The sequence below is a fragment of the Petaurus breviceps genome, unplaced genomic scaffold (genome assembly GCF_028583685.1).
Source record: "Petaurus breviceps papuanus isolate PSGF00001 unplaced genomic scaffold, PetGlider_PUasm1.0 183, whole genome shotgun sequence".
Taxonomy (NCBI): Eukaryota; Metazoa; Chordata; class Mammalia; order Diprotodontia; family Petauridae; genus Petaurus; species Petaurus breviceps.
This window is the reverse complement of record NW_027185791.1, coordinates 5880541-5886818: the sequence shown is the minus strand read 5'-3', so window position 1 is coordinate 5886818 and position 6278 is coordinate 5880541. Positions and strand designations below refer to the sequence as shown.

At 33.8% G+C, this 6278-nt stretch overlaps 1 pseudogene; it reads right to left on the bottom strand.

Moving 5' to 3' along the window:
* Positions 1 to 4887: 4887 nt before the first annotated feature.
* Positions 4888 to 5886, bottom strand: LOC138160961 (mitochondrial carrier homolog 2-like; annotated as a pseudogene).
* Positions 5887 to 6278: the final 392 nt, after the last annotated feature.

Genomic DNA, 6278 nt, shown 5'->3' with positions numbered 1-6278 from the left:
GATAGATAGATAGATAGATAGATAGATAGATAGATAGATAGATAGATGGCACAGGGTGAGTTGAATATGAAGGGATGATATCTAAAATGTAAAAATAAGGGTTGAAGGAGGAATATATTAAGAGGAGAAAGGGAGAGATAGAATGGAGTAAATTATCTCACATAAAAGAGGCAAGAAAAAGGTTTTGCAATGGAGGGGAAGAGGGAGGAGGTGAGAGGGAATGAGAGACCCTAAGTCTCATAGGATTTGGATTAATGAAGGAATAACTTCCACACTCAATTGGGTATCTTACTCTACAAGAAAGTAAGGATGGGATATAGGGAAGTATAGTTAGTCTTTCACAACCAGACTATTATGGAAGTGTTTTTCATAACTGCACATGCAAAACCTATGTTGAAATTCTTGCCTTCTCAATAAGGTTGGCTGGGGAGGGAAGAAGGGAGAGATTTTGTAACTCAAAGTTTTAAAAACAAATTTTAAAAATTGTTTTTTACATGCAACTGGGTAATAAGATATACAGGCAAGGGGGGCATTGATAATAGAAGATAGGGCAGACTGGGAGAGTGGCTAGCAGAAGGAAACACTTATGAAAAGGGACAGGGTCAAAGGAGAAAATAGAATAACTGGGGGGCAGGATAGGATGGAGGGAAAAATATACTTAGTCTTTCACAAGACTATAATGAAAATGTTTTACATAACTACATATGTATAACCTGTGTTGATTTGCTTTCTTTCTCAATGATGGTGGCTGGGGAGGGAAGAAGGGAGAGAATTTGTAACTCAAAGTTTAAAAAAAAACAAAAGTGAAAAAGTGTGTTTACATGCAACCAGGAAATAAGATATACAGGCAATAGTGTAGGGAAATCTGTCTTGCCCTACAAGAAAATAAGGGGGAAGGAGATTAAGAGTGGGGGTATGATAGAAGGAAGGGCATATTGGGAGAATGGGTAATCAGAATGCATGCCATTTTGGTTTGGAGTAGGGGAGAGATGGGGAGAAAAAATGGAACTCAAAATCTTGTGTAAATGAATGTTGAAAACTAAAAATAAATTAATTTTTTAAAAACCATTAGAACATAAAAAGAGAAGAAAAGGAAATGGAAGGAATAAGAATAGCAACTGAGGTAATAAAACTATCTCTTTTTGCAGTTGATATGTTGATATACTTGGAAAATATCAAACACTCATCTGAAAAGTTATCTGAAACAATTAAAAATTTTAGCAAAGTAGTAAGATATGAAGTAAATCCACATACTGCATCAGCATTCCTGTATATCATACAGGGGGAAACAAAAGCCTAAAATAAGAGATAGTAAGAGATATCCCATTTACAATAACTCTGGACAATATAAAGTATCTGGGAGCACAATAAAGCAAACTCAAGAACTATATAAAATAAACCATTTAAAAATTTACACAAATAAAATCAGATTTAAATAATTGGAGAAATATCAATTGTTCATGGATAGGCAGAACCAATATAATAAAAATGGCAATTTAACCTGAAATGATTTATGTATTCAATGCCAGCCCAATTTAGTTGCCAAAACTTTATTTCACTGAATTAGAAAAAAATTACATAATTTATTTGGAAGAAGAAAAAGTCAAGAATATCAAAGGAATTAATTAAAAATGTTAAAGAATGAGGCTTAGCTGTACAATAGCTTAAGCTACACTATAAGGCAGTAATTATAAAATCATCTAGTTATAGCTAAGAAATAGAAAGATGATCAATGGAACAGAGCAGACATGCAATATACAGCAACAAATAAATGCAATAGCCTTATATTTGAAAACTGTAAAGACTTAAGATTTTGGTAGAAAAATTCATTGTTTGGAAAAATTTTGCAGGAAAACTGGAAAGCAGTCTGGCCTAACTTGGGAATTTAGCAATAACTTACAGCAATTGCCAAGATAAGATCAAAATGGATATATGACTTAGATATAAAGAGAAATAGAAGAAAATTTGAAGGACATGCAACTTATTATTTATCACACTTAAAGACAGAACAATTTATTAATATACAAGAGATAGGGAGCAGAGTGAGGTGTAAAATAAACAATTTCATTATATTAAATGAAAAAGGGGTTATACAAATAAAACAAATGTAGCCAAGATCAGAAGAAAAAATAGAAAATTGGGGAAATTTTTTAATAAGTGGTTTCTCAGATAAATAATTTTATATTTTGAATTTATAAAGAATTATCAAATCTATAAGAATACAAGTCATTCCCCAAATGTAAAATGGCCAAAAAATATAAATAGGCAGTTTTTCAATGAACAATTCAGAATAATTTATGGTCATATGAAAAAATGTTCTACATCATTATTGATTAAAGAAATACAAATTAAAAGAGCCTATTGAAATGACTAAAATGATTGAAGGGGAAAGCAACAAATACTGGAGAGGATGTTGAAAAACTAGGACACAAATTCCTCGTTTGTGAAATTGTGAACTAATCTAAGCATTTTGGAGAATAATTTTGAATTATGCCCAAAGAGTTATTAAACTGCCTATACCCTTTGACTGAGAAATACATTACTAAGTCTGTTTCCAAAGATGATTAAGGAAAAAGCAAAAGAACCTCATGTATTCTAAAATATTTATAGCAGCTCCCTTTGTGGTGGAAAAAAGTTGAAAATTGCAGGGATACTCATCAATTGGAGAATTATAAATAAGTTGTGGGATATGATTATGAAGGGATACTGTCTAAGAAATAATGAGCTGAATAATCTTAGAAAAACATGGATAGAGCAAAATTATGAAGAGTGATATGAGCAGAACCAAGAGAACATTGTGCATAGTAACAGCAATATTGTTTTAAGAATAATTTTAAGTGACTAAGTCATTTTGATTATTATAAATACCTAGATTAACTGCCTAGAACTTATGAAGAAAGATACTGTCTGCATCGAAAGAAAGAACTGATAAATATAGGTATGTAAAGAATGATTTTGCATGCATACACTCATGCATGTTTATGTCTAATGGTAGTCATCTCTTGGCTGGGGAGAGGAAAGAAAAAAAATAAATTTGCATGATAACCTTATATATTTAAAGGGAATGGGAAGATGTACACAATAGATTTGCAGTTTCATGTGCAATCATTTTTTTATTGTAGTTTGTTATGGAAATGCATTCCCTAAACTAAAATAAAATAAATTTTAAGAAGAAAGGATACTACTTTATTATTTCCTATCACTCCACCATCTTGGCTTTGCATAAACAAACCAATTAATAAGAGATAGTAGGATTTTGTTACATATAGAAGAAAGAATATTTTTGTTGGATAAAATGTTATGAGGAAAGTTGGTAAATGTTGTATAGTATTTTTCTTGGGAAAGTGAAGAGACTTTGCCTAAAACAGAGATTTTATTTTATAAAACATTATATCCACTGTGAGTTATGTTTACTTACATGTTTAAAAATATGCCTGTGTGTATACATATGCACATATATGTTTATGTCTATATATACATACATAAATACATAAAAATGACATTTACATCAATTTTTCCTTGTAAATATGTGCATTTTAGTATTTAAGTTTTTATATTATAAATTTAATTATCAGCAAACATAAACATTTCAATATACAAAGAACAAAAGAAAAATCTAATTAAATAATTACCCATTAATGTACCACTGCCACCTCAAAAGAGAAGCACTTTTTTAGCCAGAATAATTTCTATACTTACCTAGATCACTCACACAACATTTTTATAAAGTTGAGTTGGTATATAGGTCAGTAGTTATGGATTTTTCTGTGGCCTCTTAACCTGGGTCAATTCTTCTTCCTGAATGTATTGTCTTAAGTATCATGTCTACTTGTTCATATATTACAAAAATAATTTAGGTACTGGATTCCAAATGTGGTGAGTCCATTATAGTGGATGATGAAAAGAGGTCAATAAAGAAACTCTAACAAATCCATTCCTTAGAGTATTACATACCTTCCTGCCCATTCCACTTAAGAATGTTCTTGCAATAATTTGTTTTATTTGGAGTGCAGGTACAATTTTTCACATACTTATTTTCACCTCAATTATTTTTTTTAATGAAAGGGCTCTTCTTGTTACCTTTCTTCATAGAAGTTTATAAATGATTTTATTCTAAATATAGTTAAGTTGTTTTTTTTAATGTGAGCCCTTAAGATGTAGTTAGGAGCATCTCTCACTAGGAAACTAAGAATCATCCTTAGAACAGTTGTTGGGGTAGGAAGTCTCTTTAGTTTTACAATTTCCCACTCTTTTCAGAAATAACAAAATTCCTTTCCAATTTCCAAGAAAATGCCAAATGGGGTCATGAAAAGCTGGACATGACTTAAATGTCTCAAGCACAAAAATTATCCATTAGCACTTTCCATTCCAGGTAAAAGTGGTCTTTTTTGCCTTTGAAATTTTATTATACAATGTTTCTGTCTCTTTGCCTTTGTTTCTCATTCTTGAAATTGCCTCCTTCAATATTTCTTACCCGTTGCACTTCTTCCTAAGATACCACCTCCTCCACAAAAGCCTCAGTCCTCCCAGGTGTAAGTGCTCTCTCACATATTGAATCTATTCTTTGTCCTATGACTAGACTTGTGCTTGACATCTGTTTTGACTGCTCCTTAATTTATAAGTTCTATAAATTCTTTTCAGACCTGGAGTTGTGTCATCTTTTCATCTTTAGTGTCTATTAGAGCACCTTGCACATATTAGACACTTGATAACTGTTTGAATTAAATTCAATTGATGATTTTAGAGCAGGAATATGTTTGAATGCTAATGATGAATTCAGGGAACAAGCCAGACAGAATTATGAAGCAATAGAAGAGGATTGTAGGAAGTGACCCCCAGAAGGAAAGGTAAATAATTTCTTTTATTTCCCATTTCCTCAAGACTAAATTATTATTTTTTTTTTGTAAAAGGGGCACCATACTATATAGAAGTCAACATTCTATTCCAAAAATCTGTGTATCCAGGACTACAGAAATGTCATTGCACCTGTCGCACATCTTCAAATTAACATCCTCAGGTCATAACAAGTCTTCCCAAAGGGGACCTTCTGGAAAAAAAAATAATCTATTTCCATGACTCAAGATTCCTCTGTTGGCAGCATGCTCCATCACTCTAACCACAAAAGAGTAAATGGGAGCATAAGGAGAGCATCCACCAGCAAGCCCACAATTGTTTACAGCCATCAGGTTGGAGTTAAGCACAAAGGGATAGATCAGCATGCTGGCAAAGAATTCATTGACAGCCTGAGAATAACTCTTCATTTCATTCACGGTGGAAACCTCATCCTCCAGTGCATACATATTGAGGAGGTAGGCCAATGAATTTCGAGCCACAAGGAAATCATGTACCCCAAGAAGCTAGGAATAAGGCAGAATCCTTAGGAAGCCCTCCTCTTGATAAATGGTTACTATGGAGTCACACAGTCCTCAGAATTTGATCTCTCTGCCCATGAATTGTACCTTAGACCTCAGAGTAATCACATGGAAGGGATGTGTGACAAGTGTAGAATGTAGCAGAATGTGCCATCATCTCACGGGTCTTCTCCTTGATAACCCTGTCAAAGCTTAATGAACCATCATTTTTTGAAGGAGGTGGAGGTCCTTGTTTTAACTCCTGCAAAACTTTACTGTGGACCACAGTCCCAATGGCTCCAGAACACAATCTGAGAGTTAAGCCTTTAAAAAGCCCACTTTTTCCATCGATGTTGATAATATATTGAGCATAACAAGAGGCCAGGGAGTTGGCAGACTTGCAGCCTAAAAATATTTCTTCCCAAAGTTGGAAGAGGCTCATATCCCACCTGTACAAGCACCTTCATGTATATGAGGTGCTGTGAGAGGATATTGAGGTCCGAACCAGCAGCACCTGCCTGGCCACCTCCTCCATGACCGCACCCACTGACAGATGGATAGTCTAGCGGCCAGGCGGACCAAGTCACTGAAGGACCAGTGCCCGGATCACGTGCTGGGGCTGGAACATCACTGACCTCTCCCCGGCTTCTGCAAGCAGCAGCCATAAATAACTTCTAGAAATATTGTATTTAATTTTCTTTTATTTCTTTTCTAATGTGTTAAAACAGTTTGAAAACAATGTCTATAATGAATTTGGTTTACAACTCTATGTATGTATTTGTGTGTTTGGAAATCTACAAAAGTTATCTCAATAGGGCAGATCAGTTGTGTTCTATCATATAACAATCAAGAGCGCTGTTTTTGCTGCGCTGAGTGGAGTGGATACTGCAGCATTTTAGTCTCCACAGGGAAGAAAGGGGGTCTTTT